Source organism: Macaca nemestrina, chromosome 8, assembly GCF_043159975.1.
Source record: "Macaca nemestrina isolate mMacNem1 chromosome 8, mMacNem.hap1, whole genome shotgun sequence".
Taxonomy (NCBI): domain Eukaryota; kingdom Metazoa; phylum Chordata; class Mammalia; order Primates; family Cercopithecidae; genus Macaca; species Macaca nemestrina.
The window spans coordinates 6483975-6508989 of record NC_092132.1 but is presented as its reverse complement, the minus strand read 5'-3'; the positions used below and the strand labels follow the sequence as shown (position 1 = coordinate 6508989).

Here is a 25015-nt window from a genome sequence, read left to right as displayed (position 1 = left end):
CCTGGCTGTGACAGGGAAGGGGTGAAGGCAGAGACCAGCCAGGAGGCCACCACAGTGGTCAGGGGGAAGGGATGATGGTGGCTTGTTCCTTGTGGTGGGGGTAGAGGAGAGGAGAGGTAGTCAGTCCCTGGATCTATCCTGAAAGACTAGGCAGGCTCTGAAGGGAGATGAGATGTGGAGTGTCTGAGAAAGTGAATGCTCTGCCCTGTGCAGCTGGAATGCTGGAGCCACAGAACCTGAGTCCAGTGGTGGACATTTTCCATGTGAGATATCCTTTGGGTGCTCAGCAAGCATCTGGATCTATAAGCTTGGCTTTCAGATTTCAAGGCATGAGGCTTGGTTGGGGCTTTCCATTTGGAAGTTGCTGGAGCAGAGATAGTGTTTAAAGCATCTGGAGTGAGTGAGATCATTCAGCGATACATGAGACAGAGGAGAGAGGTCTGCAAATTAGGTCCTTGCAGCCTCCAATATTGAAATGCGGGGGATGAGGAGTAGCTGGCAAAGGAGACTGAGAAGGGGTGGCCAGTGAGGTGGGAGGAGAACCAGGGAGAGGGAGGTCCGCAGGGTATGTGGAGGGAGTGTTTCATACAGCAGGGAGCAGTCCAAGGCACCAGTTCTTAAATGTCAAGTGAGAAGGGAAACAGGCTGTGCCCAGTGGCTCAGGCCTGTAATCCCAGCACTTCGGGAGGCCGAGGCGGGTGGATCACTTGAGGCCAGGAGTTTGAGATCAGCCTGGCCAATATGGTGAAACCCCATCTCTACTAAAAAATATATATATATATATATATATGTGTGTGTGTATATATGTGTGTGTGTGTGTGTGTGTGTATACACACACACAAAAATTAGCAGGGCGTGGTGATGTGGGCCTGTAGTCCCAACTACTAGGGAGCCTGAGGCAGAGAATCACTTGAACCCAGAAGGGAGAGGCTACTGTGAGCAGAGATCACACCACTGCACTCCAGCCTGGGTGACAGAGCAAGACCTGGTCTCAAAAAAGAAGGGGCAGCATTTATGGTGAGGTTTGGCATCCTACAGGTCATTGGTGCCCTGAATGATGGGACAAGGGCCCCATTGGAGCAGGTTCAGGGAGAATGGCTGGGCAGCAACTGGAGACAGCAGGTAGAGCAACTATGTCAAACCCATACTCTTCTTCCCCTGACTCCTCATTTCAGAGACGGTCTGAACCTCTAATACTGTCCTCTAATAATGACTCCTGAGGGAGCTGTCTTGGGAAGTTTCAGGAAAACACACATACTCCCAATGCTTCCACAACAGGTCTCTCTCTTTTTAAAAATGTATTAGAAGAGACTCCCTCTTTAATGATTTAAAAATTATTTTCACCAAGAAAATTAGCAAGATGCTAATTACTCTACTTCAAAGTTGGGGTACCCTGAGAGAACACGTGGACTGATTGTTACCTGGTTCAGCTCGAAACCAACAAGTTCATTATTCCAAGGAGCTCAACGGCGTTGAAAAATACCTCCAAACATTTGGGATTAAGGCAGTGGTAGTGTAAGAAGGAAAAGAAAAAGGAAAGATGTGTCAGTTACCGAATCCCTAGATTCAGCAAGCACATTCACGCACCATGACCTCCAACAGCCCTTCTGATTTTCTCAGAGGGGAAGACGAACACTTACAAGAGTAAGAGACTGCTCCAAAGTAACAGAACTCATTAATACCCAGAATTCCAACCCAAGTCTGTCTGACACCCAATCTCCCATCTTCGCACAACAGTGTGACCTGCGGAGATGGCCAAGGGAAAGGGTGAACCACAAGACCAGTGTGGGGTAGAATGATCCATCTGTTGAGCAAGTGTGTGGAGACCCTTAAGAACTCCTTAAATGAGCAGGATGCGGTAGCTTGATAAAGATGGTGCCTGTGACTGTCACATGGCAGGTGAGGGGCAGGGATGATGGTGCAAGGGTGTCTGGCCATAGGACAGTGTGTGCAGGGGACAGAGGGAATGCATCATTGTGACTGTGGGATGCTCGTGTTCTGTTCGGAGGTTATGATCATTAGGCTGATGACCTCACTAAAGAGCAGAGGAGTGAAGGCGTGAACACATCCTGGGCGTCCACTATCTGCTGGGACATGACCACTACCTGGATCCGAGGGAGGCCACAGGGAACAGAAAGGACAAGAGAACAAGAGTTTCTGCCCTCCTGAAGCCCAGAATTTCAGTGGATTCCATTTCATTCTCTCAACAGCTTTCCTGAAGGGTTTTGACATTCCCAGTGACACAAACACACTGAGGCTCAAAGAGGACGAGTGACCTGCTCCTGGTTACTCTCCTGGGAGGTAGCAGAGGCAGGGCTCAAGGCCAGGTCTAACTAAGGTGATGGAGCCCTTCCCATGGCACTCTGCTTTGGCCTGCTCAGCACACTGTTTGGGTCTCTGCTCACTGCCGTGACTGATGATCACCAACAAGAAATGTCACCTTTGGAGCCCCCAGAGGGACAGCAATCCCTTTGGCTCTCATACTTACCTATTTCTATTCCAGTTACATTAAGAGGCCTTCTGCCCCAGCCTTGGCCTCCCAGACCCCATCAGATTCTAATGTCTTTCTCTTCTCCTAGAGATGGCTTGATAGAGGTGGTGGTGATTGTGATGGTGGTGATGGTGACGATGACAGTGATAGCAGTGGTGATGATGGAGGAGGTGGTGGTGATGGCAACAGTGGTAGCAATGGTGATGATGGTGATGAAGGAGGAGGTGACGGTGATAGTGGGAGGGGAGGATGGGTCTACTCAGGTAGCCAGCAGTCAAGAGGCTGGCTCTCCTATCCACTTGCTGTGTGACCTTGCATGGCCTCCAGCATCCTTCTGGGTCTCAGCTTCCTCAATTATAAAATAATGAACTATCTCTCAGAATTTTGATAAGGATAGGATAAAAGAAAAGAAAAAATGTCCAATACAGTGCCTGGCACACAGAAGCTAATGCCCACATGGTGCTTATTATGTGACAACCATCTTTCAATTCACTTTGCATACATATCAATTAACTGAATCCTTCTAACAGCCCCATAAAGTGGCAATTCTCATGGCTATTGTTTGTTTGGAATAAATGAGGGAAATAAGGCACCAAGAGGTAAAGCCCCTTATCCAAAGTCACAGGACGGGTAGGCGACAGAGCCAGCATTTGATCCCAAGCAGCAGCAGTGTGGCTCCAGGGACCCTGCATGCTCCTAGCTGCTGCCTGCTGGGCTGGGGCAGAGTGTTCTCAGCTCCTCATTTGAACATCTCCTCCCCATTCAAGTGCAGTGGGGCCTCTTGTGCATCGGAGCAGGAGGACCACAGCTTTCAAAGCCAGCTGGGAAACTCCCTGCCCAAAGCAATCCTTCCTTCTACTCACAACCCCTGTGCAGTGGTCCTTTTTGAATCTCCCCAGGAACAAGGAGCTTCCCACCTTCTGAGCAGGCCATGCCCTTGAGTTCTCTGAGCCAGGATTGTGCCCGGAAAGGATTTTATGAATCAGCCCAGCTTTACTCATTAGATTAGGGCTCCATGAACAACACTAATTCCTTTTCTGGAGGAGCCTCTGCCCCACCCCCAGGCAGAGCTGCTTCAGCAACTTCACCTGTCCCCACCGACATAGCTTCTGATCTGTTCCCAAGCCACCCACTGTCAAGAGTGCGGGACAGTGGGTCCTTCAATCTGCCCCGGCCCTCCCTCCTGTGGAAGAAGAGGCCTTGGAGCCATCACAGCTCAGGCTGACTTTGATTCTTCTTAGAGGGAGACTTTAAACAAAGCAGGGGCAGGATGGAAGCAGCTCAGAGCTGGACAGGGGGACTGGGGTGGGGGACTTGCAGAAAAGGGGGCCATGCCTAGAGCTTCAGAGGGGGGCCTGCTCATTAGCAGCTCCAGAAGTTACTACAAATGGCAAAGGAATGAAGAGGGCATGGCAATTCTGCACCCGCCAGCCGTGCCTCTCACCCCGAGGCTCCCCTAGAGCAGTCAAGGTGTGGCCATGTCACTGCACCTGTGTGTGAGCGCTCCCAGCAGACTCTGCGTGTCTCTGCATGTGTGTGCAGGGCTGCTCTGTTCACTGTGTGAAACCATTAGGTGCATGTGCCCCGTGTGCATTTGTGTGTGAATGCTTTTGGGCGTTTCTACAGTGGGGGTGCTGGCCTTGGAGGAACAGAGAGGGAGAGAAGCAGCGACAGCAAGAGAAAGAGAGGGAGAGAGACAGAGAGAGAGACAAAGAGAGAGGCAGCAAGAGAGACAGAGAGAGAAGCAGAGAAAGCAAGAGAAAAAAAGAGAGACAGAGAGACAGCAAGAGAGACAGAGTAGAGACAGCAAGAGAGAGGGACAGAGAGAGAGAGAGAGAGAGAGAGAGAGACAGAGGCAGTGAGAGAGACACAGAGAGAGAGGAGCTTTTGTGTGGGCGGCCTGTGGGACACACTCCCAGGATGGCCCAGTGGGTCCCTTCTTGCCAGTGCCTTCTAGGGCATACTGCCAGGGACACATTCCTGACAAGGAAGAGGGCCCCAGCCTGGCAGACATGGAAAACCCCAGCCAACAGGCCCAGGGCTGGAGGCAGGGCCAGGCCTGCCCTGGGCTCCCAGTGACCTCTCTGGCTGCTCCCCTGCCCTGTTGGTGTGCCTGGGACAGCCGGGTGTTCACCTGTCCTGCATGTCCCCATCCCACTCTCCCCGACCCTGTGCCTGCCCCTCTTTCTTTGGTGAAAGGCCACCTTTGCCCCTCTAGTTCTCCCTGCTTGTCTCCTCCTGGCCTTGCTGTCCGCATCCCCCCTTCCTCCCCTCTCCTCCAGGCTGAATCCGCCTGCACTCCTGCCTCTGCCCACGCCTGCCCCTACCTCTATCTGCTGACCCCATGCCCACCTCCAGCTTGCCGCCTACCCACTCTCATCCTGCGCACCTCCTGCCCCAGAGATATTGGGCCCAGGTCCACTGCCACTGCTCGCACTCAGAGCCCACCCTCACCACAGCTCTGCCCCCATGGGCCCTAGATCTGGGGAGAAGCTTCAGAAGATGGACATGAGGACGGGTCAGTGCCAAGCAGGACTTCAGTGTGGCCCCTGGCATGACCACAACCTTCCATGCCCTGGCCAGACACAGCTTCGCCTGGACGTTCAAGGCTGACCTGGCCCCTGAGGCAGATCCGTGCCCAGGCACCTATGGTCTCCCTATTTCACAGCAAGGCACCTGAGGCTTAGAGGGAATCAGCCAATCCTGGGGCCTGGAGCTGCTCCTGACTCTGCCCACCATGTCCAGGCCCCTCCTGCCCCTTGAATCTGCCACCTCATCCTGAAAATCTTGGGAGTGGGTGGAGAGGAACAACCACAAAAAGGGCAAAAGCTGAGCTGAGCTGCAAGGGGTTAACTGGGAACAGTGGTTCCCTCTGGAATCAATGTTCTGACAACACAGACTCAGCTTCAGGATCAGGAGAAAGTCTGAGTGACCCTGCGGTCCAGCCCCCTTGTTTTACAGATAAGGCATCAGATGTCAATAAAGTGGAGATGCCTCATGGTGCAGCTCCCACCAGCCCATGCCAGCACTGGGCCTCCTCCCCGGGCACTTGGCCCAGCACCTCCTTCCCATAAACCCAAACCCATAGAGGTTGCCTGCTGAGGGGTATAGCTTCGTGAGCTGCTCCTCCAGTTATAATTGGCTTTTACAGGAAAACTGGCCCTGAATGACAGCACATGGCTTTGCCCTCTGTCTTTGACCAAACCTTTGACCCAAGGTCATGGCCCTGGGTGGTGATGTCATCAGTACAGTGTGAAGTAACATCTCTTTAGGCTTCGTCCTTGCTGCCTCTGTTCTGTTTGCTCCTTAACAGAGAGAAAGCCTTGTGCTTTATGTGTGTGGCACCTCCAGCCTTTTCAGACCCTCCAAGGCTCACTCTGCTCAATTTTAGAACCAAAGGAAACTCTCAATATCTGCTCTTCAGGGTTCTAATGGGAACTGGACGAGAGAAGGTGCATAGAGCACCAAGTTCAATGTGGAGGACTTCCAAGTCACACAGAGCACAGTCCTCCTGGAATTTTTTTTCTCTTTTCTTTTTCTTTTTTTTTTTGTTTGTTTAGAGGCTGGGTCTTGCTTTATCATCCAGGCTGGAGTGCAGTGGTGCAATCACAGCTCACTGCAGCCTCAAACTCCTGGGCTCAAGTGATCCCCTGTTCTCAGCTTCCTGAGTAGCTGGAACTACAGGCACGTGCCCACCACGTCCAGCTTTCCCCTGGAGATTCCGACCATGGAACCTGAGGGTGCCAAGCAAAACATTTCCCCAAACCTAGTCAGTCCATTACCCTCCAAACCCTGAGCTTCTACAGGCTCAGAGAGGAGGAGTTGAAGATCCCCAGGGTCTTTATTGCGCAGCGCTCGACCCCAGGTGAGAGGGTTGCTGAGCAGGCTGGCAGGCGAGGAAAAACAAAACAAAACAAAGCAAAACACCTCCCTGCTTCCCTACATGGATTGTGAATAGAAGGAGCTGCATAAAATCAAAGGAGTGGCACATTGCAAGAGTATCACGTGAATCCAGAGGAGGGCTGAAGAGATATTTCACGCAGCCCCTGGAGAGAAGATAGGCCTTCCCTAGCAGAGGTCAGAGGAGAGAAGGTCACAAACATGGTATGACGGGCCCCAGGAGGCTAGGCCTGCTCTCAGCATTGACCCTAAGTCACTCCATGTCTGTGGATAAACCATCTCCCTTCTCAGTCCCCAGAAAACAAGGGACTAGCCGAATGAGCCCAGAATGCCTCCTCACCCACATATCCTGCCTCTTTTAGTCTGTGGTTCTCAGGGAAGACATGCAAACAAGATAAGGTGTGATATATTTGTGCTACCTCCAGCCACGTTCTCTCCGTTAGCACACAGCCTGGGCATGTGGTCTGTGCCAAACTCACACAGTCATGACCCCAAAATCAGTGCCAGTGGCAAAGGCAGGCCACAGGAACAGGAGCATGGAGCCCCCAGGAAAGAGCAAGGGGTTGGGCTCAGCCCTCCACCTTGTCAGGTCCCCTGAACACCATGTAGAGGCAGATGGCAAGACCAGGACCCCTTCACTGGGCCTCAGGTCAGAGGCAGAACTGGACATGGCTGCCCATGGCCCTCCCTGGAAGGCTGGTGGAGGTGGGCTCCCGGAATGGGAACTGGTGCATCCCTGAGGCAGCTTTGGTGAGGCTGTGGGGAATGACAGCCAGATGTCCGTGAGGAACATCTGGCATCTGGTGCAGCCTTCCCAAGTACAAAACCAGCCATGAATCAGAGCTGTCCCTGCGCACAGGGCTGAGGCCTGGAGAAGGCAAGTGAGGGGGTATAGCACACAATCTAGAGGTGGCGCCACCCCCACACACACACACTTACTCTCCTCCTTCCAGGGCACCCACTGGGGCGCTGTACCTCCCATTGTAGACTGAGGTCACCTCTGAGGATCTGCAGGCAAAGGGGCGAGGCCTCCCAGCTTTGCATCCCTGCATGGCTGAGCCACTACTGTATCCTGGGCTCTGCTACCCCTGCCATGCCCATCCCCACACCCTGAGAGTGAAGCAACGGTGGCTGTAGGCTTTCACCTTCAGCTCCTCCAAGCAGCTCCCCTTCCATTTCCCCCTGGACGACTGAGAACAAGCTGCTCATTCTTTCCATCTTCCGTTTCCTCATCAGACCATTACTATGTGCTGTGCTCTCTGATCAGTTATCTGCTCACATTTCCCAACTAACCAGTCAACCCCTTCACCCACCCCACCCCTGATCTTAAACTCTCTTTCCCTTCCCCTCTCTTCTCTACCCCACCTCTCTAGGTTTCTGCCAGCCTCCTGCTAGCTCACCCTCCTCCATCAGACCTCCACACATCACAAGACCTCTGGGCTCACCCTGGCTCTCTTCACTTCTTTTACCTTGATCTAGTCGATTTCTCATTCAGTTCTGTGTAAGAGGTACCCACACGTGTATCCCCTCTGTGGCAGAGCCGGGACTGGGCTAAGCCAGGGAGGGTCCAGAGGCACAGCGTAGAGACCTCACTCCAGGTGGCCACCCTGATGTTGCACCCAGACTAAGCGACCCAGCACCTCCTCAAATTGTGCTTCTCACCCTCTCATCTTGCTCTGCTTCTCTGGATCTCAAGCTTTATTTGAATTTTCTATATGCATGACCTCAAAGCCACCAATGATACAATGAGTTCAAGACAACAACTCGCCAGGTGTGGGGACTCACGCTTGTAATCCCAGCACTTTGGGAGGCCAAAGCAAGCAAATTGCTTGATCCCAGAAGTTCAAGACCAGCCTGGGCAATATAGTGAAACCCTATCTCTACCAAAAATGCAAACATTAGCATGGCATGGTGGTGCGTGCCTGTAGTCCCAGCTATTCCGGAGGCTGAGGTAGGAGGATTACCTGAGCCCAGGAGGTCAAGGCTGCAGTGAGCTATGATGGCACCACTGCACTCCAGCCTGGGCAATGGAGCAAGACCCTGTCTCCAAAAACCAAAAAGACCACTCACTTTCTCCCACACCACTGTACCTCTCTCCCTCTATTGCCCCCAAACTTTAAGTGCCATGAGGGTGGCTCTGCACCCAGGAGTTTGCTTTCCATCCATATGTTCTTTCTCCAGATACTACTTCTGCGAACTTCCATCTCCACTGCCTCCCCTTTGGCTCTGCCCTGTCATCTCTCGCGCACCTCCCCAGATATCCTCAGCTCCTGCTGCCATCCCCCCACCCCACCCCCAGGTCCTCATCTGTTTAGCGGAGATCCCAACCCCTTCTGCTGGTTTGCAAACTCCTCACACTACCAGCATCCTCAGCCCTGACCCAGGAGGCTGCACTTCCACAGGGCATCCATCACTCCTGCTGGGGACAGGGGCCTCAGGGGTCTTGGGTCCTAAGCAGACCAACTGGACCAAGGAGGTTAGAGCTCCACTTGCCACTTCCAACCTCACATGAAGCTCATGGGACATGGGATCTGGCTTTCCCCACAGCCGCACAGAGGGAGTGGGTACACAGCCTGGAACTACAGAGGGCTTAACACTCCTCAGGCTGGAATTTAACCAGCCAGAAACACAAGATAGCTGGCAAATCAGTTATCCACCCTGTCCCCTATCCAGGTAGACTATTCCAAGAGCACTCACTGCAGGGTGGCCTCTGTGCAATGCTGACGTCCTACAGGACTCAACGCACAGCGCTGCTTTCTGGGGCAGCTACTGCCATCTCTGTAACACTCTCTCTGTACATGTTCCCAGGCCTCGCCTTCTTCCCCTCACTCTTGCTGCTTTGGGGTTGGACCTTACAATAAACAACAGAACAGAAACCCTGCCACAGGCACCTCTCACTTGGCCTAAGACTTTTCCCAGCTTCTCTCCTTGCCTCTGTGTCTCCTGGCCGCAACCTGCTTTCCACACAAAACAAAGCGAACTTAAAGCACAGTAAGGCAGTACTCCTCTCTTGCTCAGACTGCTCCACTGGGCGGAAGGGGATGTACAATTTGTGAGAAATTCATCAAGCCGTACACTTAAGATGTGTTCAGCTATCTGGATGTTTTCTATCCTTCACTAAAAAGCTTAAAGTAGGCGGGGTGCGGTGGCTCACGCCTGGAATCCCAGCACTTTGGGAGGCCAAGATGGGCAGATCACTTGAGGTCAGGAGTTCAAGACCAGCCTGGCCAACATGTTGAAACCCTGTCTCTACTAAAAAAAAAAAAAAAGAAAGAAAGAAAGAAAAGAAAGAAAATTAGTCGGGTGTGGTGGCACACGCCTGTAGTCCCAGCCACTCAGGAGGCTAAAGCAGGAGAATTGCTTGAACCCAGGAGGCGATGGTTGCAGTGAGCCAGGATAGTACCACTGCACTCCAGCCTGGAAGACAGAGCGAGACTCTGTCTCAAAATAAATACATGAATAAAGTTTGAAGTAAAACAAAGCAAAGTCTTCAATGGGTTGCCATTCAAATCACAATAGAACTCCAAATTCTTCCTGTGGCCACAACACCCTAGGGAAGTCGGCCTCTGTCCACGCCCCACTCCTGTCCTCTACCACTTTTGTGTTTACTCCAGAAGCTGTGGGGCACTGGCTTCTGGAGGCTGGAGCTGAGGTCACTGCTGTCCCTTTATATAGAGTTTCCTCCACCCAGAGTGCCCTTTGCCTGGCTGTGTCCTCAGAGGGGTCTCTTAATTCCGTGACCTGAGCAGAACCCTTCTTCCTTTTTTCTTACCCTCCCACTGTTGTTTATGTCCTACAGAGCACTTATTATAACTTCCAGCTATAACAGTCAGCTATAATTTTAAGTGCTGTCTTTCCTCTTGTTTTTTCCCTTATATTAACTATTATACTACCTTGACCCATGCAGATACTGTTTCTAGTAAGCCTTTAATCAATATTTCCTGAATCAATGAACAAAATGTTTGCAGCAAAAATACAAGGTGGTTTTTTTTGTTTGTTTTTGTTTTCATGTTTTCAGGTGAGGAAACTGAGTCAGAGAGCGCTTGTAATGTCCTCAAGGACGCACGGGCATCAATCAGAGAGGAGGAGACTTGTGCCCAGCGCCCCCTGGTGCACTTCTCCTGTGTTAATGCATTGAATCTTCATAGTAATACATGGGCTTGTTCTACCCATTTCACAGATGCTGAAGTTAAACACACAGAGGACCAGCCATAAGTAAAGAGGGGACAGAGGGCAAACACAAGAATTCAAGCCCAGGTCTGTCAGTCTAAACTTCCAAGTGTTTAACCAGGATATAAACTGCTGGGTCTCAGGAGTTAAGATGTTTAAAAGATAAAATAAAGTCCTCTGCTGGCCCAGATTTTTAATGTTTCTCAGTGAAGGCTTACTGGCTCCCAGTTTCTTTCCTTGTAGATGCCTAAAGCCACTTGTGGCTTCCAAGCAACAAAACCTTGTAGACCACGGAGCCTTGGACATGCCTCAACCCAGTCCCTGCTGCCCATCTAGTGACAGCATAGCACGCTGCACAGGCCGTTTGTTTTTTGACATCGAAATAATCTGTTGCTCAGTCAGAGTTCCCAATGAGACAATTCTACTCTTACCTCCCTGGTTGTGGACTCTGCTGTCAACTATACGTGACACAGTGAGGAGGGTAAGGAGCTGACTTCCAGCCTGGAAAACCATCCCAGCCCCATCTCTGCTCAGGGATAGTGTTGGGGGCCTGGGGTACATAGATCGAAGTCTCTGTGGTTCATTTTACCTACATCCCAGTCTACAAAGCAATAGCGCTGAGCAAGTCATCCTCACTCCCTAAGGGTACACTTCTGCATCAAGGGCTGCCAGGAAGGAGGGGTGAGAACGCAACACAGCAGTGAGTGCAGGGAGCCTGCAGGGCTCCGTGGCTGTGCTCTGCCTCCTGCAGTTTTACTTGACTGCTCTCCTGCCTTGTCTGGGCTCTGGTTAACCCCTCTCTAAAGTGGGCAATGCAGGAGGTAGTGAGGTGGAGTCTAGATTCACTTATGATAGATAATCTACAAATGCTCTCTCATTGAATCTTTGCAACATATCTATGGGGGAGATTTTTACTTGCTGTTTTCCAGATTTCTGCCCAAATCCACACAGCGAACAGCAGAAAAAGGTTTACAACCTATGCCTATTGGATTTCACAAACTGTATTCTTTCAATTCCATTCGTTCCCCCTCCCCAGAAAAAAAAGAAACAGCAACGCCGTTCTTGGGCACAGAAGAGTTTAGGGCCTTCCTCTGGACCTCCTCCAGTTTTACTTCATCCCACAGAGGAAGAGGAGGGACCAGGGGAACCATTCCCATTTGGACCCCATGCTCATCTTCTAGACCACACTTCAGGATCTGGACCTTGGACCTCCCCACCCAAACGATCTCAACCTGGCCCATTCTCCTTCTAAAGTACAGCCTCATTGTCCATCTGTATTCCTGAGGGTGGACTGGACCATTCCTGGGGTCTCCTGGGCCCAGGGGGCTTTAAGGGGCAGCTGTCTGTCAGGTTTGTGGACAGAGATTGATCTTATATATCAGGAGGTCCTCACACATGCAGATGAAGCCGTCGTTGGCTCAAGACCAAGCAGGAGATACAAACAGAAGGAGGCCAGGCCATGGACTGGGGCTGGGAGCCTGGGTGTGACTCTCCTTGGGCTACCATGATTTTGCATGTCACTTTAAAGAGTCCCAGGATGCTGAATTCAAACCCGCCTCCCAGGTTTTTGTGCAGGCAAATTCGTCAAGTTAGAAGGAAAGAAGTGATTTTTCCAGGACACTTTTAAAATTTGATCTACAAGATATAAATAGGAGCTGCACATAGTATGTAAGCTTCCCTTTGTTGTCTTGCCCTAGGCTACTCTGGTTAGGGCTGATCTGAGGGCAGAGCCAGGTCCAGCCCAGACCTCTCAGCCCAGATGAGCAGAGGCAATGGATGGAGGTGCTCAGTTCCACATTCCAACCTCATCTCCAGCCAGCACAGTCCTTCTCAGCTGGGAGGTGTTTCACTCTCAGCCCAACCTGAGCACAGGCAGGAAAATGTCTTTCTATTCCCCAGATTTAGGGTCCAAGACAGAAAATGTCTTCAGTAGAAAACACACATGGCATTGGGTGCTCAGGGGAGCCAGAATTCACCTGCAGGGGGTCGTGGCACCCCAGGGCAGTGCCAATGAGCTCCTCTTATTACCTTCCACCCCTTCGGCCATTTATGTTTACATCTGTTGTTAGATTGATGTAAATAAGAACCTATTATAAACAAATAGACATCCCATGTGTCTATGACAGAGCAAGCAAAATTGACTGGTTGGATTCCCAGAAAATGGAAGTAGACATTTCACAAGAGTAGACAGACACTCAAAATGCAGACAGAGTTTTAACAGTTTTTTTTTTTTTCTGGGCAAGTACATGTAGATTGTTCCAGGGTAAGGGGCAAAAGGAAGTGGTCTTTATTGTCCTGAACATCCCTTTCTAGGTTTGGCTGTCTGGGTGTGTGCATCTGAGTATGTGTATATGAGTGGGGCTGTGTAGTATGTATGTGAGCACATGTGTGTCTGTGTGTATGTTTGTATGCCTGTGTGTGAGTGTATGTGTGTGTCTTGTTTGTGTATGTTTGTATGCATGTGTGTGTTTGTATGCCTGTGTGTGAGTGTATGTGTGTGTCTTATGTTTGTATGCATGTGTATGTGTATGTATGTTTTGTATGCCTGTGTGTGAGTATATGTGTGTGTATGTTTGTATGCCTGTGAGTGTGTATGTTTGCATGTCTGTCTGTGAGTGTATGTGTGTATGTTTGTATGCCTGTGTAAGTGTATGTGTGTGTATGTATGCCTGTGTGTGAATGTGTTTGTGTTTGCATGCCTGTGTGTGAGTGTATGTGTATGTTTGTATGCCTGTGTGTGATTGTATGTGTATGTTTGCATGCCTGTGTGTGTGTATATGTATGCCTGTGAGTGTATGTGTGTGTGTGTTTGTATGCCTGTATATGAGTGTATTGTGTGTGTGTCTGTATGCCCGTGTGTGAGTGTATGCGTGTGTATGTTTGTGTATGTTTGAATGTCTGTGTGTGTTTGTGTGTGTTTGCATGCCTGTGTGTGAGTGTAGTGTGTGTATGTTTGTATGCCTGTGAGTGTATGTGTGTGTATGTTTGTATGCCTATGTATGAGTGTATGTGTGTGCATATTTGTATGCCTGTGTGTGAGTGTATATGTGTGTGTATGTTTGTGTATGTTTGTATGCCTCGTGTGAATGTATGTGTATGTTTGTATGCCTATGTGTGAGTGTGTGTGTGTGTGTTTGTATGCCTGTGTGTCTATCTGTGTATGTTTGTATGCCTGTGAGTGTGTCGATGTGTGTATGTTTGTATGACTGTGTGTGTGTTTGTGCATGTGTCTGTGTGGGGGTAAATTCAAAGAAAGCAGGGTCAACATAATCAAAAGGACAAAGACAGAACACATATCTTATAGCAAAACAAGTCACCTAAAACCTATAGCTTTGACACTTGTTTTCCTTCAGTCTTCCAGTAACTGCGAGGTTGTGTCAGAAGCATCACAATTAATCAACCACATTTCTTGGAAATCCCCAAGACATCGCATAACCCCACATCCCTACTCATTCTCTGACAAGTGTAAAACAAGTTCTGCCAGGATAAGGTTAGCTGCAGGACATGAGAGGCACTCAGTAGTGCAGAGTTCCTCTATGAATTTCATTACATATATGCACATTTATATAGAGACATGTATTTATATAGGGATTGTCTATGTTTATGCATATGTCCTTTTACAACTACCTATTTAATTGTAGCCACTCTATATTTCATCTCTTTCTCAACTCAAAATGAAAATCCCCATGTGAAATGCAGAGTCTCCATGAGCTGAAGGCTTGGGCATGGCATGACCCTAGTCGATGAGATCGTCACACCTGTAAGGTGCAGTCTCCACTTTACTTGGGATGGCACCAAGGACAGAGTGATGTGGCTGGCACAAGGCCCCATGGCCAGGCAGCGTTGATTCATATCAAACCTCAAGCCAATTCTAGTTCCACTGGGACATGAATCTGTGTCCAAAACCTAGGAGGGTGTGATGCTTTTTGAGAATACATGGCTAACCCCTAACAATGGGAGGTAGGGAAGTATCTGTCATTAGATGTCACACAGAGTGGGCAGCTGGTCATGCATTTTGACCAAGACGTGGAAGGGAAGAGAAGAGGGACCCTCTAAGAGGAGCCACACCACTCAGCACCCCAGGGAGGAAACTGAGGCCCCCACAAAATGTCCTAGCCAAGGGCACCTCAGGAGCTGGAGGCAGCAACTCCAGATTCTCAGTCATCACCTCAGAGTATATTATCAAATGTTGGCAAACTCCTGTAAAGGGCCAGATAGTAAACACTTTAGCCTTTGGACCATGCGGTCTCTGTCGTTACAACTCAACCTGCCATCCCAGTGTGACAGCAGCCATCGACAGTACGTTAACAAGTTGACATGGTTGTTGTCCAGTAACACAATTTGTAAAATTGGTTTCTGGCCAGTGATCTGGCCTTTGGGCTGTAGTTTGCTGTCCTCTGAATTCGATCATGGAGGGTCTTCCGCTCCTGAATGGACCAGTTCCCATACAGAACTCAAGACAGGTGAACTTCTCGACTCTGCCCAACTCCCTCCCTGTGACATGGTGCTCAGATACAGTCACGGTATTGCCAAGCACTTTGATTTGTGGCACGTTCTTTTTTATATAGACTTGTCATAAAAATATTAAGTAGGATAACAGTAAGAACCACAGTTAGAACCACAACTTGGTAACTATCTACCAGATTGGTAACTATCATTTCAGATTACAGACAAGGAAACCGAGGCTCAGAGAGGTGAAGTCCCTGACTGAGATCTGAGATCCCTGGCTGGCAGGTAGCAGACCTGGGATTCCACTCTGGCCCCACTGACATTAGACCACAAGTCTTAGCAATGACATGTGATAACAAGAGTTAACCTGTGATTTGCACTGATGTACCAGGCTGCAGTGGGAGCATTTTATGTGTGTGTTCCCTCTGCTCTAGAGACTAGGTAGTATTATTATTGTCTTTATTTATTTATTTATTTTGAGATGAAGTCTCACTCTGTCGCCAGGCTGGAGTTCAGTGGCACGATCTTGGCTCACTGCAGCCTCTGACTCCCTGGTTCAAGCAAGTCTTCTGCCTCAGCCTCCTGAGTAGCTGGAATTATAGGCGCATGCAACCAAGCCCAGTTAATATTTGTATTTTTAGTACACATGGGGTTTCACCATGTTGGTCAGTATGGTCTCGATCTCCTGACCTCGTGATCTGCCCACCTCAGCATCCCAAAGTGCTGGGATTACAGGCATGAGCCACCGCACCCGGCCTATTGTCTTTATTTTATGTGGAAAACTAAAGTTCAAAAGACTAATTTGTCAAAATAAACAAGAAAGCCTGGATTTCACTGAAGCTTTTAGACCTGAGTCCACCTGCTGAAGATGAGGTTATGAAATCACAGCCTCCGAGGAAGAGAGGAACAGATTCCAACCTCAGGCCTTCCCTGAGTTCTCATCCTGTGATCTTCTCATACATCCCAAGTCAGGGGTTCTCAAAGGGGGCAACATCACTTCCAAGGGGGGCAAAATTCAGTTTGGGAAGGAGTGGGAGAGAATCTTAGATATCACAATAGCCTTAGGCCCTCCAAGGTGCTACCCTACCCAACAGCATACAGGGATATATAATACATATATACTACTGCAGTTTCAGAGAAGGGGGATAGTTAGGAAAAAAGTATTTACAGAGGCTCCTTTGGGGGTAGATAATAATAATTTAAAAGTTGAGAAACACTGTGCCAAGTGAAAGATATTTAACTCGATCATCTTCCTGAAAGTATATATACATAAACACACACACAAATACATCATGTGTGTAAATGTATACAGTAAGAGTCCACACTCAGGGCCATCACTGCACGAGCAGTTCCTCTGGTATTGACTCAGTAGATCCTAACACACTACAAGGTAGAGAGTGTCAACATTGTCCTCCTCTTTTTTTTTGGAGACGGAGTCTTACTCTGTCGCCCAGGCTGGAGTGCAGTGGCACGATCTCGGCTCACTGTAACCTCCGCCTTCCAGGTTCAAGCAGTTCTCCTGCTTCAGCTTCCTGAGTAGCTGGGATTATAGGCACCCACCACCACGCCTGGCTAATTTTTGTATTTTTAGTAGAGTTAGGGTTTCACCATATTGGTCAGGCTGATATCGAACTCCTGACCTCAGGTGATCCACCTGCCTAAGCCTCCAAAAGTGCTGGGATTACAGGCATGAGCCACGGCGCCCAGCCCAGCATCCTTTTCTTACAGATGAAGAGACCAGGCAGAGAAAGCTTATGGAACTGGCCTAAGAATAACAGAGAGGAAGCAGACAGAGTTGGGAGACCCAGCTGGGTGACCTGGCTCCAGAGGCTGTGGCTTAACCAGCTTCAGCCACTGGTGGAGCTATTTTGACTGTGGAAACCTCTTCTAGGAATCCACCTGCAGGAATAACTCCCCAGGTGCATAAGGAGCTCAGTACAAGAACATCTCATATTGCATTGTCGCAAGAAACCATAACCTGGAAGCAAGATAAATCACCGTCAATTTGGGAATGATTGAAGAGGTGATGGTGCAAGCTCCCCCAGCCAAAGGAGACCTGTGCCATTGAGAATGAGATGGACTGCATGCCCTGGTTTGAAATGCGCTGACAGCGAAGCACTTGTGTCACACAAGCTCCTTGCTTCTAATACGTGGGTCGTATAGTTTTAGGCAGAGGCAGGAGTCAGTGACATGAAGCCAGTGGTTCTAGCGGTCATCTCCAGGCTTAGGTCTGGCTGGGCAGAGTTGGAAGACTATTCTTCTTCCTTGAAGTACACACATTTAGAATAAATGATGAGGGAGTTTTAGTTTTCCATCATTTTCAGTAATTTTCACATAAAATTTCACAGCACATAATCATAATTAAGTCATTCAATTACGATTTCTATTTGGTGACCTCAGTCCTAATAAGCCTCCCAAGAGGAACTCCTGGTGACCTGCAGCTGGAGGGCGGGGCGCGGACTGACTGACTTCTTGAGGCTGACATGGTCCCAAGTGCCAGGCCACAGACCTCTACGTGGCGGCTCCAAACCCACAACCCACACTGCTGCCCATCCCTCCCAGCCTTCGGGTCCACCCAGAGGGAACAGCTGGGTGGGTCACTTTGTGGTCACATACATGTTCCCAGATGTGTGTGTGGTGTGTGTGATATATGTGCTGCATGTGTGTATGAGTAGTGTGTATATGTGTGGGGGGTGTTATGTGCCTGGTATGTATGTGGAGGGTGGCACATGGGGCCATATGTGGAGTATTATGTATGTGGGCACATGGATATAATATACATGTGTGTGTGATGTGTGTGCATGTGGTGTGCGTGGAGCGTGTGTGTGGTCTGTGTTTGTGTGGAGGGTCTTATGTGCATGGGGTGCCTGTGTGTGCGTGTGGAGGGTTGAGTACATGGCCAACAGTGTGTGGAGCTGTGTACGTTGTATGTAGGTAGGTGGGTGGGTACATCTGTGGTGTCTGTATGGGTGCTGTTTGTATATATGGTGTGTGTGAATTGTGTGTGTATGTGGTGTATAGCATGTGTATATAGAATGTGAGCTGTATACATGTGGTGTGTGGTGTGTAGTGTGTATGTGGTGTGTGTGTGCTGTGTGTGGCCTATGTGCAGTGTGTGTGGTACACATGGTTTGTGTTTCTGTGGGGTGTGTGTGCTATATATAGTGTGCAGTGTGTGTGGTGTGCATAGGTGAATGGGTGTGTATGTGAAGTGTGTGTATGTGGGGAGTGTGGCGTGTGTGGTGTGTGTGCACATGTGCCTATATATAGTGTGTATGTGGTGTGCAGGGTGTAAATGGTGTTTGTGTATGTGTTCATGTATGTGTGTGATGTGTATACGGAGTGTCTGTGGTATACATAGTGTGTTCATGTGCAGTGTGCAAAACGTGTATTTGCATGTGGTGTGTGGTTCATATCTATGTGGCATGTGTGTGGTATGTGTGGTGTGCATAGTGTTTGTGTATGTGTATATGCATGTATCATGCATGGTGTGTGTGGTATGTGTAGTGTGGAGAGTGTGTGTGGTGTGTGCATATGTGGGTGTGGGTGTGAGTGGGTGTGGTTTGCGAGGGGTGTGTGTGTATGTGCTTCTATCTAGGGTGTGTGGAGAGTGTGTGTGGTGTGTGCATATGTGGGTGTGGGTGTGAGTGGGTGTGGTTTGCGAGGGGTGTGTGTGTATGTGCTTCTATCTAGGGTGTGTGATGTGCCTAGTACGCATGGTGTTTGTGTGTGGGGGTGTGTGTGAGTGGGGTGTGGTGCACCCTGAGTTTACCGTGGAGTCTCAGGCCAGGCAGAGGGATGTGGGGACAGAGGTGGGAGTGTGGCCTGGAAGGCACGGTCACAGGGGGTGATGCCACTAGCAGGGCCATGCCCACTTTGATTCCTGTACAACACTCCTGTTTAGAGGGAGTCAGTGCCTAGAATTTCCCAGGCCAGACATGCCACCCAGACTTGCCAACAGCCAGCCTCCCTGCCGTCCCCTGGGACATGTGTGGCTGTGTCTTCAAAGGGAAAGATAATTGCAGGGGCTCTGAGGTAGGCCCTCTTCCCGCTGAGGGAAGACTCGGGGCTGCCCCCTGGATGCCCCTCCGAGCTGTGTGAACGGGGAAAGGTAAGCCACATGGCTGAGGCTCCAGTCCTGCCTCCTACAGATGGGAACAGTCCCGCTCTCCTGCTAAGCACTGTTGGCTGCCACCCCACCTCCACCCCAGCCACTGGGCTCCTCCATCATGTGGAGTCCACCCCCACTCAGTCCCTTTGCGGTCCCTGTTCCCCAGGCCTGGAACTCAGCCTGTCAATCTTGGCTTGCACAGTTGTTTCACACCATTCCAAGATCAAGGCAACTTTTCTCTCCTCCAAGAGACCCAGTTCCCTGGGTTTCTCAGCTTTGAAGCACTTATCACCACATGAAATGACCTCACCCATCACTTGATGGACTGCCCCTCTCCTTTCCCTTCTGGAAAGTGTCACCCTAAAAGTGGGATTGTATATGTTGCATACCCCTGTAACTCTCACACTTCAGAACAGTATCTGAAAGACAACCGAAGCTCAATGAAAAGGCATTGAAAAAATAAGTCAATAATATGTATAAAGAGTGGGTAAAAGCATCCAGTGTTGTGAGATATTACCTATAAATGTTTATTTAGTCCATTCCCAACTATATACATAAGTTGTATTATTTACTAAAGGTGTTTTGAACTACAGAAAGAAAAAATGTGCACAATAGATTTTTAAGTGAACCTCATAATGAATTTATTTGAAAGGTTAAGTGCTCTGCCTGCTAACTACAACAGAAAGCAAAGGAGAGCCCCTCCATCAGTGTCAGCACCCACCCGCTAGACTAATCTCCCTGATCATGGCCACAAACCCATCTGCAAGGAGGAACTGACTCCACATCACAGGTAACTGAGACGCAGGGGGCTAAGTCAACCGCACAGAATGACACTCTCATCAAAATGCAGAGCTGGAGTTTCAATGCTGACATTTTCCCGGGGAGAACCACAGGTGAACAATAAAATGGGAAAATTAATCTCCTCACACAAAAGAAGCCTTGCTCTACTCCCAGCCTCAGTCGTATTGGCAAGTGTAAGCACCCAGGAGTCAAAACTCTCATTAAACAAGAATAGAGCTAACTATGAACATATTCACAACAGGGTGGGAGAGGGGAGGGGATGACCACACATCCGGAGAGAGAAAACACCACAGAAGCATGGGAGAGGCTCCTTCTTTGCATTAATCCAGACCAACATCTCAGCCCAAAAGTCCAAGCGCAAAAGACAGGATGCAGCAAGGGACTCCCTGGCTATGGGGACAGGAGAGAGAGGACCACCATAGCATGCCCCCAAAATAGAAGTAGGTGGAGGCTTTCTCGGCCGTCGCCAGCTGGCATTCCACAGGCTCACTTACAGTGACCCGATAAGCTATATAAAGCTCGTTTTGTGGCCACGACAAAGCCTGGGGTGGAGAAAACTCTTAATTATAGCCGATGCTCTGGGGCTGGCCTTGTCCTCGGCCTCCACCCCACACACTGCAGGAAGCTGAGGCTGAGATTGCACCCCCCGGGAGCCTCTGTCAGGCGATGGAGAAGCAGGAGTTGATGCCATGACACAGAGGCACTTCCATGGCCACCAGCATCACGGCAGACCTTAGGGAAGGCCACCGGGGAGGTCAGGCCACTAGGGAGGCCAGAGATGATGCCTGAAATGTGCCTGTAATAACACTGGCCATGTGTTACTGTTGTTACTGTTGTTATTCCACTCCTCAGTCTGCTGATACTTGTTTTCATTTGTAAAATGGGAATAATGATTTTTTTTCAAGTTCGTTTCAGTCATTCATTCAACAAACAGCCACTGGCCACCAGGTCTGAGCCACATCTGTTCTAGACACTGTGTAGTTTGATTATTAGATATTCAGTAAGATTCCAGAAGGATGGTTGAAAGCACTCACTCTTAGGCAGTAGGTTCTGACCAAAGAAAGGCTTCCACACCTGTCCCCAGCAATCCTGGACAGGCCACTCAGCCCCTATGTGCCTCTGTGCCATCAACCATAAAACAGCCAGCCTGCCTTTTCCAAATCTGCACCAGCCTTCAAAATCTAACCATTTGTCTCTGTTCACCAAAGTGTGAACACATTCAGTATTTCCATTATTGTTGGCTATAATTTCAGATTTGCTTCATGTTCTTATTCTTTTCTTTGGCGGGGGTGGGGTGGGGAGTGAAATAGATCATTGCCCATGAACTTCTAATGTGCACATCACAACAGCAAGCACAGAATTAATTGTCAGGCCACTGCCCTTGATTTCCTTTAAACAATATTTAGGAGCTCATCCTACATACTAGTCTCTGCTCTAAGCACTGAGGTACCACAAGGAACAGACTTTGCCCTTGTGAAGCTTATATGCTTGTGTGTGAAGATACACTAGGCAGGTAAACTAATGCATATATAAAATTATACACTCTGTTGTGTAATTGTCTGCCATTTTCCTGCTGCCCCAAGTAGACAAGAGTTTCCCTTTCAAGGACAAAGAGGATGCCAGATTCACTACTGCATCATGGGCACCTGGCCTGTGTCCAGCACAGAGGAATCACTCAATGTGCTTGAATGAATGAATGAATGAATGAATGAATGAATGAATGAAGTGAATGTTTACTACAATGCATGACTGTTAATGAAGGAATGGATAAATGAGATTGAATCAAATGGCTGTTTCAATGCATGATTATTGAATGAATGAATGAGTTGGATCTAACTGAATGATGACTACATCAAAAAAAAAAATCCTGATATTTTTAGTCTACCATTTTCCAGCTCATCAATAAGTGGCCCCTATTGAGACTAGTTCCTCCTCAGGCTGTTAAGTCTCCCACAGGCATCCTCTGTGTACCAAGAGATTTCTGGTGTTCAAATTCTGCCATGCTCCCTGATTCAATCTCACTAGCTGCTTTCCAATATGTTACTATTAGCTCTTTTATTTTGTTTTGCTTTGTTTCTAATTGAAGCAATTGTAAGGGGATTTCATTTCGTTTGTAGCCAGAATAGACCAGGCCCTCTTCATCTCACAGCTGTATTTACAAAAACTGATTCCCTTTAGATGACTGAGCATTCACTTAAATCTTACATCTATTTTAGGATTTTGGAGAAGCCCTGTCTTCACAGAATCCATGAGCTTTTCCTGACGAGATCAGGGCGGACGTGTGTTCTGGGCTGGCCTGCGTAGGTTTCCCTTTCTCTTGGTAACAGCTCACTGGTTTTCCTTCATGTATCAAATCCCTTTCCTTGAGGGAGCTGGGCTGGGAACTAACTCCACTCCCAAATGTTAAACAAGGTCTTGTGACAGGCCCAAAATATTCAACCTATTTCCACTCCCAGACTAGTGATTGGTGTAGGGACGGTCACATGACCTACCCTAGTCCAGTGAGACTGAGCGCCAGGCCTGCTGGGTAATAGTCTCTTCTCCTCCCGGGTTTGCAGGCAGACATGGCTCTGAGATTCACTGAGAGGTGTCTTGCCATGGTGTCCCCAGGTTGCCCTCCCATGTCCATTCTCTCCCTCTGCCCTGTTCCCAGCCCAGGAGGCCAGCCACTGTGACTGCATCACTTGGCCTTGCTTGGCTGGAGTCAGACAGGGTCAGGCTAGTGGAAGGAGCAGCCATGCAAGAGCAGATAAGGGGCAGGGGCTTCTTTCTTGCTCCCTCTCTGCCTGTGTGTTGTGGTCTGGCAAGAGAACTGTATGCCTTCATGACTAAGGGTCCTACAGGGCCACCCAATCTCAGCCCTCATGGACTCTAGTGATACACTCCATCCCTTCTCAGCTGGCTTCTCCCATCACTAGTTTGTGCGTACCTCAGTATCCCTTGTTGATCTCACCCTCCTCTAAATAAAACCTTCATCAGAGTCTCTTCACTGAAACCCATTTACCAGTATAATTCTGATACATAAGTCAAGCCAAGAACAGAGTTAACACCAAGACAGAGGAACCCGGAAACGGAGAGTGGAATGAATGGATCGAGGTTTCATCGCTTGAAGCTGCCTGACCTCTGCTCTTTCAATTGAAAGTCATAATATTATCAAATTTGCTTTACCAAGGTCAATGATGGTGAAGCCCGTGTTCTGGAGGCACGGGGGAGAGGCCTGGAGTCTGAAGGCCTGGGTTCTGTTCCCACCCCTGGTGTCTATTAACTGTGCGGTACATCCCAGGGACTTGACCTCTCTGGGGTTGTCTCTGCCATTCTCAGAGCCATCCCTGGGCATGAAGGAGCTTCAAAGTCTAGAGTTGTCTCTGCTGAGATCCAGAACCACTCTGAACCAAAACTGTCAGGATGGCAAAAACAAACAAACAAACAAAAAACAGTGGGAAGGATCTGGAAGTAACCTGGTTTCCCAGCACTCTGCATCAAGGGGTTCTGGATTCTGGAATGACAGGTAGAATTCATTGTTCCTGAGCTACCACATTGAATTTCTACTTCTTAGCTGGGGCTGTGACCCTGTGCCTAGATCTTATCTGTACAGATTTCTGATTCATCCAGTACGCACCTGGATCAATCCCATAGCTCCAGCCCTGCCTGAGCTGTCTCCTATCACTCCTCTTTCCCCACCTGACCCATCCCCTCTCGGGCCTACAACTGAGGGCCCAACATGCCTTGAAGCTGTGCCTTCCATGATCTCAGCATTCTGTGTGCTCTTATCTATACAAAAGACAGAATCCTTATCCTATGAGGTTGTGATACGGGTCAGTGAAGTCACTTATGGAAAGTCCACAGCCAATGCCTTGCATACTCTAGGGTAGATTACCTTCACTTAGCCTTCTGGGCATTGATTTCCACCTCTGTAACATGGGCCAAGTCATCAATGCTGGATCTCTCCTGAAACACAGTTCTCTGAATTTCTCCAGCAGTCTTGTGAAAGGCCTGCCTTTGTCCTGCTGTTCAGTCGCATTCCATTCCCCACAGAGATCTGACCATGTCACACCCCTGCATAAACCCTCCAGCACGTCTTCACCTTAGCACACAAGCCCCCCCTTTACGGGGACCCTGACAATCTGGCAACACCCAGCAGCCCTAATCCCCTCCTTTTCCCCAGCTGCATGGGCCCATCATGGTTCACCAACCATGTCATGGCATCCCTTAATCCCACTCCATCTCATCCTTCTCAATCCCATGCAGTTCATGCTCCTGCTCTAAATAACCTAAGCACCACTTCGTCCAGGGAGCCCTCCCTCATTCTCCGTATCCCCACACATACCATAGTCACACATGGACCTGGCTGCCTGTGCCTTTATTCAAGTTTACCTGCACAGTACCATATTCCCTTCTATGTGTCTTTCCTGCTTTCTAGACTATGAGCACCCTGAGAATGGGTGCTGTGTCTTATCTTTTTCTGTAGCCCCAAAAATCAGCACAAGGTCACACAAAAAAGTAGATAAGCATCTGATAAGTATCTGTTGAAGAAATAAGTGGAGATTAAAAGAGCCAACACAGAGAAAAGGGTCATACTGTGGTACAGCAGCCTAGAGCCACCCCAGTTTCAGAAATGGTTTAGCTGTGTTCTCACGGGGCTGCAAGCCAGGCACAGCCTCAGGATCAGGCCCCTGCCTCCCCTGCTGAGTCACACCCAGCTGCCAGCACCTTCCATGCTGCCCCAGCCCCCCAAGGCTTTCCCTGCCCCTGGCCAACGTATAACCTACGGCTTCCCAGTCAGGGGTTGTTCAGTCCCCTGCAGTAATCAGAAAGACAGAGGCTGAGGCTCCACACTCCACCTGACCAGCTTCAAAGCACAGCTCCTGCTAGGTCTGGAGGAGAAGGTTACTCAGCACCCACTGTGACCCAAGAAGGACAAATGTCACCCCAATGCAATAAGAAGAGGCAGAAGCTGGAGACAGTGTAGAACATGAGAGACCCACTTCACCCTTCCTGTCCTGGGGAGGGGGCTGTCCTCAGAATGACCCCCACTAAATCCTGGAGGTCAGGCTTCCAGGTCAGAGCCCTGGGGACCATCAGCTCTCTGCCTC

At 49.3% G+C, this 25015-nt stretch overlaps 1 protein-coding gene across 3 annotated transcripts in view; it reads right to left on the bottom strand.

Annotated features, from left to right (window-relative positions):
- Positions 1-25015, bottom strand: part of LOC105488274 (collagen type XXII alpha 1 chain) — a 327347-nt gene that overhangs the window by 268458 nt on the left and 33874 nt on the right. The window lies entirely within an intron of this gene.